This window comes from Chiloscyllium plagiosum, unplaced genomic scaffold, assembly GCF_037043375.1.
Source record: "Chiloscyllium plagiosum isolate Xiang-an unplaced genomic scaffold, Cpla_swu_hap1 HiC_scaffold_9, whole genome shotgun sequence".
In the NCBI taxonomy this organism is placed as follows: Eukaryota; Metazoa; Chordata; class Chondrichthyes; order Orectolobiformes; family Hemiscylliidae; genus Chiloscyllium; species Chiloscyllium plagiosum.
In genome coordinates, this window is record NW_028270147.1 from 123,949,350 (window position 1) to 123,962,339 (window position 12,990).

The 12,990-nt window shown below is 42.7% G+C and overlaps 1 long non-coding RNA gene and 1 gene segment (V, D, J or C); one reads left to right on the forward strand and one right to left on the reverse strand.

Annotated features, from left to right (window-relative positions):
• The window catches only part of LOC148149306 (uncharacterized), a 191,683-nt gene that overhangs the window by 162,673 nt on the left and 16,020 nt on the right, over positions 1 to 12,990 (reverse strand). The window contains exon 3 of one of the 2 annotated variants that reach the window (XR_015758261.1): positions 11,189 to 11,575. The exons of the other annotated variant lie outside the window; for it this stretch is intronic. This is a non-coding gene — a long non-coding RNA (uncharacterized LOC148149306). Of the gene's footprint in view, positions 1 to 11,188; positions 11,576 to 12,990 lie in introns of those variants that run through there. 2 annotated transcript variants of the gene reach the window in all.
• LOC122554662 (Ig kappa chain V-V region MOPC 149-like) overlaps positions 1 to 12,990 on the forward strand; it is a 226,982-nt gene that overhangs the window by 14,050 nt on the left and 199,942 nt on the right.

Below are 12,990 nucleotides of genomic sequence, written 5' to 3' on the forward strand. Positions count from 1 at the left end.
GCTGAACACTCTCTGCTCATTCCTGAAGAAGGGCCTGTGCCCGAAACGTCGAATCTCCTATTCCCTGGATGCTGCCTGACCTGCTGTGCTGTTCCAGCAATAAAGTTTCAACTTTGATCTCCAGCATCTGCAGACCTCACTTTCTCCCCGACTTTAATGAGATGAGACAGAGATTGTCCACAGTAAACTGGGAAAATCTGCTCATGGGTAAAACAAGTGAAGAGCAGTGGGGAATGTTGAAAGAAACATTCAGCACAAAACAAAACCAGTTTTTACTGAGAGGGAAAATCTCCACTTCTTCGAACAAACAACAATGGACAATTAAAGAGATAAGGAAAAGAATAAAACTAAAAAAAACTTACAAAAAAGCAAGTAAAATGACAGATTCTGCTGAATGGGAAAGATACAAAGGGCTACAAAGCAGCTTCGAAGAGCTACCAAAAGGGATTCTGAAAGGAAACATGTAAGGGATAACAAAATCAATTAGGAGAAATGTTACAGTTCCATAAAAGGGAAGCTGGGAGGTCAGGAGCAATGTTAGCCATTAAAAGTGGGGGATATTGTCAGTGACACTGAGGAAATGGCAGCCATGTTAAATAAATACTTTACCTCAAGATTTGCAGTAGAAAAGAAGGAGGACTTGCCTGAAGTCCCAAAGGAATTAACAGTGGATCAGGGACAGGGACTGAATAAAATTAATGTCAGTAAAACATCTGTAATGAGGTAAATAATGGAACTAAAGAGTGACAAATCCTCAGGACCTGACAGTTTCCATCTGAGGGTGATAAAGGTAGTAACAGACCATATTTAGATACCCTGACTATAATCTTTCAGAGTTCCCTGGATACAGGAGTCGTACCTCTGGATTGGAAAATTGCAAATGTCACTTCACATTTAACAAGGATGTGAGAGAAAATCCAGGGAATTACAGGTCACTAAACCAACGTTTGTGGTGTGGAAATTGTTGGAGTCTATTATCAAGGATGAGGGTAACTGAAGACCTTGAAAATAGTCAGTTAATCAGGTAGAGTCAGCATGGATTCATGAGAAGTTGGTCATGGCGAAAAACCTCACTGAACTTTGTTGAAGAGAAGATGAAATTCCTGGACACTGTAATGTCTATGGATGTTGTTTATATAGACTTCCAGAAGGCATTTGATAAAGTCCCATGTAAGAAACTGTTAACTAAGGTAGATATCTGCAGAATTGAGGCTAAAATACTGACACACTTGGAAATTGGTTGAGTGACAGGTGACTGAAAATAGGGAGAATGAGTAAGTGCTGAAATTGGCAGGATGTGACCAGTGGTGTCCAATAGGAATGTGTGCTCACACCTCAATTAGTTACATTATTTATCAATGACTTGGATAATGGCATAGAAAGTCAGATATTCTACTTTGCTCATGACACAAAGTTAGGTAGCATTGTAGATAGTGTTGACAGACTCATAGCGTCATACAGCATTCATCCAGGGCAGTCTTTAACAGTGTCTAATTTGTCTTTGATTTACAACTCCTTCACCTCCATCCCTCCCTCTCACTGTCTCTCCCCACCCACTTCCCTACCTCAGCTGGATAGATCTCACTCTGAGTTCCATCCCTCTTTCTCTCTCCATGCTCCATCCCCCCCTCTCTCAGTGCTCCACCTCTCCCTCCATTTGAGCTGCTGGGAGTCTGATCTGAGCCAATTCCAAAGAATCCCATGAAGAATAATGATGGGATATTTGGAGTGTGACTTTGATGATGTAAATGTGAGCCATTGCAGCAAAGTAATTCCAGATGGTTTGTACAGACAGCAAAGCCCAAACCAGAACATTGTGTCAATCAACACAGAACCAATGAAAGCTTCAATAAGAACAGTTATTAATGTGATTCTCGGAGATGTGTCATTATTCTAGTTAGAAATGACTCTTTCGCAGTGAAGGGGTCCATCCTGCTGAATATTAGGTACAGCTGGGCTTTGGAGAAATGTTGACAGATTGAGCGTAATGTGGGGGAGTGTGTCCTTGTTCACTTCCACAATAATCATTCAAATGTGACTGGAGCGTCCTTAAGTCCAAATTACAAAATTCATCATTGGGTGTCATCCATTAGGTGTGACAAATACACAAACTCACTATCAGTGAGTTCTTGTCAATATCCTTTGAACAACTCAATTTTAGGTAAGAATGATACACTACCTACCCTGTCTGTGCAATCTTCTTGTCTGGGAATAGGGAATGAATTTGTGACTATATACACTTTCCTGGAGTCTACACAGAATCAAATTGAACAGTTTGGTTCAGGAGCCAATATTACAGGAGAACTCCAATTACTCTGACTTGGTTCAATCAACTGATTCTCCAACATGGAAGCCCTCTGTTACGTTGGCCTGTTTCTGTTAGTGTTTGTTTTATTGTGTCTGAATTACCAAATCCATTTCATACTTGAATCATGTGGTACATCGAAATGTATCAATACAAGTCCACAAGATAACGGAGCAGAATTGGGCCATTTGGCACATCAAGTCTGATCCACCATTCATTTACAGTTGACAATGTTTCTCAACCCCAATCCCTGTAGATCTTGATCCCTTGACCAATCAAAGAGCCAATCTATCTCTATCTTAATTCACTCAATGACCTGACCTCCAAGGCCCACTGCAGCAATCAGTTCCACAGGTTAACAACACTCTGGCTGAAGAAATTCCTCCTCAACTCAGTTCGAAAGGTCGTCTCTTCACTCTGAGGCTGTGCCCTCGGGTCTTCAACTCTCCTATTATTGGAAACATCTTCTCCATGTCCACTCGATCCAGGCCTCTCTGTATCCTGTATGTTTCAATGGCATTCCCTCTCATCCTTCTAAACTCCATCAAGTACAGAACCAAAGTCCTCAATGACTCCTCATACAAACGTCTTTGTATTTTCTGAGCAATATCACTAAATCTAGCTGTAGATCTTTCTCCAAATTCGAAAATACAGTGTCGGAATTCTCTAATATCTCTGAATTTGTTCACCTAATAACAGGAAGTTCACTTTGGGAATTGTCCAGTTCTTTTTCGATCTTAAGCATTTTCTCATCCCCTCCTTGATTATACTCACTACTTGACAAACCTGTACATGTCAGGATGGTTCCTCAAAACCTGGGAGAGGAATTAAAGATGCTGGTTTTGTGTTGAGGTTTACCTACAACTTGACAAGTAGGACACATTTTATAAAACTGCACCACATCTTTATCCAATTGTGGCTCAATAAAATACCTGTTTCTGGATGCCTGTGTTTTCCAAATCCCCATGTGACCTGAAATGGGAGTCTCATGTACTCCTTGCACTATGATAGCTGGGTGGGACCACTAGCCGAGGTCTAACCAACCATTCTTCATCTGTTGGTCTATGAGGCGGTCTCCAATTCCTCATCAGCATTCCATTCTGAAGATGATAGCACTCTGCAATTCCTTCAGCCTTGATTTCAGTATTAACTGACTTATTGATGGATTTTGTTTAACCATTGCCCTGGTTACCTCACACGAAGGAGAGAGACCAGGAACCTGTTCCTGTCATTGTTCTGTTTCTTGGACCTCCTTTGGACATTCTGTAATTATCAGGGAAGTTACTGCCTTTAGTCCTGACAAATCATTCCCCAGAAGGAAATCAACTCCCTCAACAGGGAATGTTTTCCCCACTCTGACAATTACTTCTCCTGATAACAAATCACATTCCAGTTGCACTTTATACAATGAAAGTGGAATATATTCCCCACCAATCCCATTGATTAATACCTTAGCTCCCATCAAGCTCTCTGGAGGGAAAATCAATTCTTTCTCCAGTAAAAGTGATTGTGTTGCCCCTGTATCTCTCATTTTGGTTCTGAGTTTAGCTGAAGAAAAGGGAGTCACCAGTCTTTTTAATAAAACTCCTATCTACCTCTCATCTTCCTTTTAACTTCCTTTACTAATGACAGAATTCACCTCCAGCCTTTATGTTATTATTACAGCTACAACCTGCTCCGTGGGATTATCTGTTTGTGTTCCCTTCTCTGACTCATTTTTACTAACTCCTATAAATCCCATGGGTCTACCTCACAACTTTCAACATTCCATACGCACATGGCCCACCTTATTCCAAGAGAAACATTTCAGCTTCTGACCATCTCTTCCACCCTCAGCAATTTCCTTCTTAATCTGAGGAGGAGTTCTCGGGCTGTTCTCTCCTGTCCATTCTCTTCCCTGGCTCCCTGCCTTCCTCACACTCTCCCAATTTTTTATTTTTCTCCCATTTCTTGGTCTTAAAGGAAAAAGGTTTCTAGATCAGTTTCCCATCCGGTGACTTCTCCACCTCCTGATGCTGCTTGGCTTGTTGTGCTCTTCCAGCCTCCTGTTTGTCTACTTTGGATTCCAGCATCTGCAGGGTTTTGGCTTTAGCGAAGTCTATAATCATTAGCCATTCTAGCTGCTTGTCTTACTGTTGTTACTCTTTGGTCTTCCAATTCTGATTCTAGAAGGGAATGAAGTTTTAAATTCTTGTCAAAGTATAATTTCTCTGAGAGCATTTTAAATAGTTTCAGCCTTTAATGCTCTTGTTCACCTGCCAACATTATTTAGTTGAACTCTCTCAAACTCAGTGGAAGGTGAAACATTTGCTGTACGTTTCCAAGACCAACTCATCTGTGCTTAGAATAGCCATTTTCACCTCCTCATGATCCCGAGAACAGTCCTCTGACAGGAATCAGAAACCTCTTGTGATTCCCAAGTTCGTTTTTGCATGGTCAAGCTCCCACCTTGCTTGTATTGCTGTCTTGACAAAAGACATGAATAATGTTTCTACATCCTTCTCTTCATTGTCATAGTGTCATACAGCAAACAAACAGGCTCTTCTGCCCACCATGTTGATGCTGATCACTTTACATGAAACTGCACTAATCCCCCTCCATTTACGTGCACTTGGTCTATAGCCTTCCATGCCTTGGCATTTTATGTGCTCGTCTGAATGTGTCTTAAATGTTGTGAGAGGAGCTGCCTCTACCACCTTCTCAGGCAGCACATTTCATATTTCTTCCACCCTCTGGTGAAAAAAAATCCCCAAATCCACTCTAAACCACTTTGTCGTCATGTTCAGCTTATTCCCTCTGGTCATAGACATGTCTGCCATGGGGAAAAGATTCTCATGAACGACTTTGTCTACGCCAGTCATATTGTTGTATACCTCAATCAGACTCCCTGCATGCTTCCTCTGCTCCAGAGAAAACAAACCCAGTCTATCCAGTCTCTCCTCATAACTAACACTTTCCACCCCAGGGAACATCCTGGTGAATCTCCTTGACGCCCTCTCCAGTCCAATCATGTCCTTCCGACAGTGTCATGACCAGAACTGTACACAGTATTCCAGATATGGCCTAACCAATGCTCTGTAAAGTAACAAGACTTCCTTGCTCCTATATTCTACACCCTGGCTAATGATGGCAAGCATCCCGTATGCCTTCTTCACCACCCTGTCTGGCTGTGCTGATACCTTCCGGGATCGATGGAGTTGTACACCAAGTTCCCTTTGTTCCTCACTACTCCCAAGGTACATAAGAACATAAGAACTAGGAGCAGGAGTAGGCCGTCTGTCCCTTCGAGCCGGCTCCGCCATTCAATAAGATCATGGCTCATCTTTTCATGGACTCAGCTCCCCTTACCCACGCTCTCACTATATCTTTCAATTCCTTTATTGTTAAAAAAAAACTGTCCTGGCTTTAAAACTTATCCTGAAGCAGTGTCAATTTCTTTGTAGGGCAAGGAATTCCAAAGGTTTGCGACCCTCTGGGTGAAGAAGTTCCTTCTCAATTCGGTCCTAAATCTGCTCCCCTTAATTTTGAGGCTATGCCCTTTTGTTTTAGTTTCACCTGCCAGTGGAAACATCCTCGCTACTTCTGTCTTATCTATTCTCTTCATAATTTTATATGTTTCTCCAAGATCCCCTCTCATTCTTTTAAGTTCAAATGAATATATCCCAGTCTACTCAGTTTTCTCTTACAGGCCAACCCTCTCAACTCCTGAATTAACCTAATGAACCTGCTCTGCACCCCTTTGTGTGCCAGTACATCCTTTCTCAAGTAAGGAGACCAAAACTGCACACAGTATTCCAGGTGTGGCCTCACCAGCACCCTGTACAGCTGCAATATAGCCTTCCTGCTTTTTAAACTCAATCCCTTTTGCAATGAAGGGCAAAATTCTATTTGCTTTCCTAATTGCTTGTTGTACCTGCAGATCAACCCTCTGTGATTAATACACAAGGACACCCAAGGTACATGCCTTTCATTGTGTATAACCTTCCCTTATTAGACCTCCCAAATTAGATCACCTCACACTTATCAGGATTAAATTTAATCTGCCATTGCTCTTCCCAATTTACCAGTTGATCTGTATCAGACTGTAGTCTGAGACCTGGTAATTCAAGATGGCAGCTGACTAGGACGCTTCAGACTGAGTTCAACTGCTCCGTCTGTTTCATTTTCTTCTTTCTATTCCACCTTTTTTGCCTTTTCTTTTGTGTTTGTCTTTTGTCCTTCTTGCTTATTTACTTTCCCGGCCATGGACTCCCAGTCTCAGACACCTGGCCTCTGACCCAGTGCAGCCCCAGTGGGCTTGGTATGGCAGTGTCCTGGCCTGGCAGGGAGACTCTTGGTTCAACATGGTGGCTTCTCGGTTCGATGTATTGCCCTTTCAGTTCCATGTGGTGGCCTCTCGGCTAACATGGTGGCCTCTCAGTTCGATGTGGTCGCCTCTCGGCCCAGCATGCTGGATTCTTGGCCTAGCGTGGTGATCTGTCAGTGGCTCAGCGTGTTTATCTCTTGGCCTACAGGGTGGTCTCTTGCTGTATATGGTGGTGTCTCAGCCCGGCCTGGCCTCAGCATGGACTTCTTGTCACATTTTGATGACTCAAAGTATGATCCCATGGCAGCTAAATGCTTAAGAAAGACTAATGATTGAATTTCCAGATTTATTTCTTTATATTCTTCTTAAAAACTGAAAGGGTCTGTAACATGTAACCTTTAACTTCATTCTTTCTTTCTACCTTTTCTTTAGATTCTGTACCTCTATCCTTGTCCCTAAGATGGCACTGTGCAAGGCGACATTACATACATTTCACTGTCCTCCCATACTTTTATACTTGAGTCCACATGACAATTAAATAAAAATCAAATTAATATCAACACCACCAATTTATGTGGCATCTGAAAACTTTCTAATCAAACAATCGCAGTTAATTCATTACAAACAGAAAGTATCGCAGCCCCAATCCCTGTCATACACCACTGGTTACAGGCTTCCAATCACAAAGACAACCCTCCACCATCACTCCTTGCCTCATATTTGGAAGCCCCTTTTGGATACAATGTGCCAACTTGCCTCGGATCCCATGGGCTCTTACCATTTGGACTGCCTTCCATGTGGGGCCTTGGTCAAACAAATCAATACTGGCATCCCTACCTCTCCAAGTATTGGTTAATCCTGTACTTCAGGATAATTTCCCTCACACTGACATCAGACTAACTGGCCTGTAATTGCCTGGCCTATCCCTGCTGTCCTCTTGAACAAAGGAACCACGTTGATAATCCTCAAGTCTGGCACTTCACCTGTGGCCAGTGAAGTATTAATCAAGGAAAAGGCAATCAAACTTTAAGACAATGAAATGAAAAATACAGTTAAGTTAAACCTAAAGATGCGATGGAGAAATGAACACCTTCTCCCTGTTATTTGAGCACTATAAAACAATGACATTATTTTGCAGTGTGTTTTGAAATCATTTGAATTTGTGCTTTAGATTAGATTGGATTCCCTGCAGTGTGGAAACAGGCCCTTTGGCCCAACCAGTCCCCACCAACCCTCCAAAGAGTAACCCACCCAGACCCATTTCCCTCTAACTAATGCACCTAGCACTATGGGCAATTTAGCATGGCCAATTGACTTAACCTGCACATCTTTGGACTGTGGGAGGAAACCTACGCAGACACAGGGAGAGTGTGCAAACTCCACACAGACAGTCGCCTGAGGCTGGAATGGAACCTGGGACTCTGGTGCTGTGACGCAGCAGTGCTAACCACTGAGCCACAGTGCCACCCCACATGCGTTCTGTCAGAATGTTTTATCTTCATTTCTTTTGTGTTAGGAGGTCTTATTACTAAATCTGAATCATCAGCATTTGTGCTTATGCTCCACAGATGCTGCAGACCAACTGCATTTCTTCAGCAGTTTTTGTGTTTGTTTCAGTCTGAGATCTGTGTTGTCCAATAATACCAGCAGTTGGGATGGGAATAGTTGGCTAGCATTGTGATTATCACTCTAGTTAGAAATTGGTACTTTGTATTTGATGAATCCAACAAATCCTTGCACTGTTTTCATATCTGTCAGTCACCACATCACTGCTACCACTCCTACCTTTCCAGAATCCAGGCAAATCCTTTTGCTCTCAGTGTGTGTATGACTTAAGTACTTAAATTGGGCATCTTTAATTGCAAACTTTCTTGTTCAGCTTAATGACTCTTTCTTTCTTGTTCCTGACAATGTAGACACTTAATTTCTGCACTGCCCTTATCTCATTCCATAATAACTATGAAACTTGTTTTTTTTCAACTATAATAATTGTAAAGAATGATATATTAATCTTTGTGGCATTTGAGGGATATAACTTTCGCTGGTTTCTCAAAAGTGCCGGTTCATAAGGTGCAGATAACAACAAAATTTGCTGCACATCTTTTATAATGGACTCCAGTATTTCCTCCACTACTGATGTCAAGCTAACCGGTCTACAAAAACCACTGTGTTCTCTCTGCCTTCCTTCTTAAATAGTGGGGTTATGTTAGCCACCCTCCAATCCATAGGAACTGCTCCAGAGCCTAGAAATTTGAAAGATGACCACGAGTGCATCTATTCATTCTTCTGCCACTTTTTAAAGTATTCTGGGATGAGGGGATCAGGTTGCCAAAGATATTTTATGGCCCCGTTTGCCCTCCTTTTTGTTTAAGCACCTCCCCACACTTTCTCTCCTCCTGAAGGGAGGCCTCCCTTCTTGTTGATGCTCTGTCCCTGACATTTGCTTCCTTCTTTTTCTTTCTCAAACTATCCATGTCCCTTGACATCCAGGATCCCAGGAGTTGCTGTCCTTGCCTTTCTTTCTGAGCTGGCCCTAAATTCTCACTGTCTCACATTAAAAAGATTCGCACTTTCCGAATATCGACTGACCCGCAAGTAGCTGCTCCCAGTCTATGTTTGCCAGATCCTGTCTCACGACATTGAAATTGGCCTTACCTCATTTTAGACATTTAACTTCTGCACTACCCTTAATCCTTTCCATAATAACGATGAAACCTATGGAGTTATGTTGACTATCTCCAAAATGCTCACCCACTGACTCTCCAACCATTTGATCGGCTTCATTACCGAGGATTGGGTCCAGCACTGTCCATGTTTAGAGGGACTATCTATGTACTGGCACCAAAAGCTCTCCTGGATGGACTTTAAACATTCCACCATTCACACAAAGGCAATCCCAGTTCATGTTAGAGAAGTTGAAATTCCCCACTAATATAACCCTATTCCTCACATCTCTCTGTGATTTGCTGACATATCTGCTCCTCTCTCTCCACCTGACTATTGGGGGGCCTGTAGTATAATCCCAGCAAAGTGACTGTCCTTTTTTTTATTTCTAGCTCTACCCAGATGGCCTCATTTGAAGAGCCTTCCAAGAAATGCTCCTTCAATCCTGCAGTGATGGTCTCCTTCATCAATAATGCAATGCACCCACCTCTCTTGCAATCCCTCTATCCCACTTGAGACTTCTCTACCCTGGAATCTTGAGCTGCAAGTCCTATCTTTCTTCAATCATGTCTCAGCAATTACAACAATATGATATTCCCACGTACTGGTCAATGCTCTCAGTTCAACCACCTTACTAGTCAGGTTCCTTACACTAAAATAGATACAGTACTGCTTTCTGATCCTCCTATATTCTGGATCCTGTCCTAGTGGTTTTCTGTGTAGCCCTTACTCTCCCATGAAGGGAAACATCCAGCATTTACCCTGTCAAGCCCCTTAAGAATTCTGTACATTTCAATGAGATTACTTTTCATTCTTCTAAACTCCAGTGATCAGATTCCAAACCTGTTTGACCTTTGCCCATAACACAATCGTTCTATACCAGGAATCAGTCAAGGGAACTATCTCTGAACTACTTCCAATGCAGCTCCTGTCCTTTCTTCAATAAGGAGCCTGATACTGGACACCATACTCCAGATGTGCTCTCACCAAGCCCCTAACCTTAACCCCTGTACAGCTGCAGTAAAACGTCCCTGCTTTTAGATTGCATTCCCTTTACAAGGAGCACCAACACTCCATCTGCCTCTGGATTCACTTGCTGTAGCTGCGTACTAACTTTGTGATTCTTGTCCCCCACATTACACTCCATCTGCCCAATATTTCTCCAAAGCCCAGCTGTATCTAATATTCAGCAGGATGAACCCCTTCACTGGGAAAGAGTCATTTGTAACAATGCCCTGGTTTGGGCTTTGCCGTCTGTACAAACCATCTGTAATGTCTTTGCTGCAATGGTTCACATTTACATCATCAAACTCACACTCCAAATATCCCGTCATTATTCTCCAAGGCTGAAGAATATGGCCCTGGCTGATCCTTTCCCTGCAGCAAGGGATCCATATTCCATGTCATCAATGGAATCCATATTTGAGAGGAACAGGCACTCAAATCTGGATTACAGTTTTGGGAATATGCTGGAATGCTGGATCTGAGAGCGGAGTCTCCTCCAGAATTGGGAAAATGCAACAATGAGAATTCCAATCAGACAGAGCATTGTCCGGGAAGAAGGAAGGGAGGAGCTCTTTCTCTCTTTCTCTCTATCGCTCTCTCCCTTTCTCTCTCTTTCTCTCTGTCTGCGTCTCTCTCTCTCTCTCTCTCTTTCCCATTCCTTCTCTTTGTCTTTGCCTCACCCCATCTCTCCCTCTCCTTCTCTCTCAGTGTCGATGCTGACTTCAACTTCTGAAGGAGTTCTCTGTGGGTCAGTGTCTAATCGAAGGGGCTGGGTGTCAGTATATTTTCAATGCTGTAGGGTTTATGAGCATGGGGGGAGGGGATTCAGGCTCCATTCTTTGACGTCAGACAGTGATGCCTGACCCAGTGGGTCAGACTGTGACGCTATTGTTTGCTGGCACTGACACTATGATATTGATTGCAATGTCACTCAGTGTGACAGGAGGTTACGTGGCTTGATCAGTGGTGAGGGAGGAGCAAACTGAACAAGGAGCTGCAATCATTAGTCATGTTTGAAACCCTTCACACAGCCCTTACCTTCCAGAAACCAGGTCCCAAGTTCGATTCCAGCCATGAGCGACTGTCTGTGTGGAGTTTGCACATTCTCCCATGTCTGTGCGGGTTTCCTCCCACGGTCCAAAGATGTGCAGGTCATGTGAATTGACCATGCTAAATTGTCCATAGTGTTAAGTGCATCAGTCAGAGGGAAATGGGTCTGGGTGGGTTACTCTTCAGAGGGTTGGTGTGGGCGTGTTGGGCCGAAGGGCCTGTTTCCACACTATAGAGAATCTAATCTAAAAAAAAAGTTCCATACAAGTGTTATCATGTTCTATTTTAAATAAAGATGAAGACCAATTATAAACTTATTCTGAACCTTTCTGCACAAATGAATTCTCAAATATATCTCAAAAAGGTTGGTGACCCCAAGGCTTTTCCAGAGCAAGGTATTGAAGGAAATCAGTTTTTGGAGGGAAATGGTTCTGGAAAAAATAAAGTTTGTTAAATCAGCAGGGACAAATAATCTATTTTCCAGAGTACTTCAGGACATGGTTGTAAAGTATTGGAAACATTGTTGGTTATCTGTTTGTGGAATAGTCCTGCAGAGTGGAGGGCAGCTAAAGTCACACATCAATTGAAAAAGCGGGAGAGAGAGAGAGAGAGAGAAAATAGAGAATTTTTGACCAATTAAACAGACATCAGCAGTGGAGAAAGTTCATTACAAAATATTTTATTGCTTAGCTCTGAGAAAACAGTGACAGAATTGGACAGAGTCAGCATGGCATTTTGAAAGGGAAATCATGATTAACAACTCGACTGGAATTTTTGAGGATGTAGCGAGTAGATTTGAGAAGGGAGAGCCAATGGATGTGGTTTGTTTGGACATTCGGAAGGCTCTTGATAGGTCCAAGGTAAGATGTTAATCTGTAAAATGAAGGCTCATGTGAGTGGGAGTAGCATATAGACATGCAGAGAGAACTGGCCACCAGACAGGAAACAAAGAGACTAAATAAATAGGCCTTTTTCAGAATGACAGGTAGTTACTAATGGGGTATCATAGGCCTGGATCCCAGCTATTCACAAATATACATCTGAATAATTTATAAGAAGGAACTTAAAATGATATCTCCAAGTGTGTAAATGGCACAAATCTGGGTGGAAGGGTGAGCTGTGAGGAGAAGGCAGAGATACCTCAGTGTGATTCGGAGAAGTTGAGAGAATTGCAGATGAAATATAATGTGAGGGTACCCAGTTTAATAGTAAAAACGGGAAGGCAGATTATTATCTGAATGGTGATAGATTTGGAACGGGGAGGTGCAATGAGACCTGGGTGTCCCTGTACATAGGTCGCTGAAAGTCAGTGTGCAGGAGCAGCAGACAGTGAAGAAGGTAAATGGGATGTTGGCCTTCAGAGTGAGAGGATTCGAGTACAGGAGCAGGAATGTCTTGCTGCAATTGTACAGAGCCTTAGTGAGATCACACCTGGAGTATTCAATTCCAAATTGGTTCAGTGACAGGAAACAGGGGATGAGGCAGAAAGCTGTTTGTGTAACTGTAGTCCAGTGTGCAGTGGGTTACCACAGGGATCACTGCTGGGTCTCTTTTCAGTTGTGATATATAGAGACAATGTAGATGATAATGTGACGGGGAATGATAAGTAAGTTTGAAGATAACATGAAGATTGGCTCGGTGAAAGAAGGAGGTTGCAGGA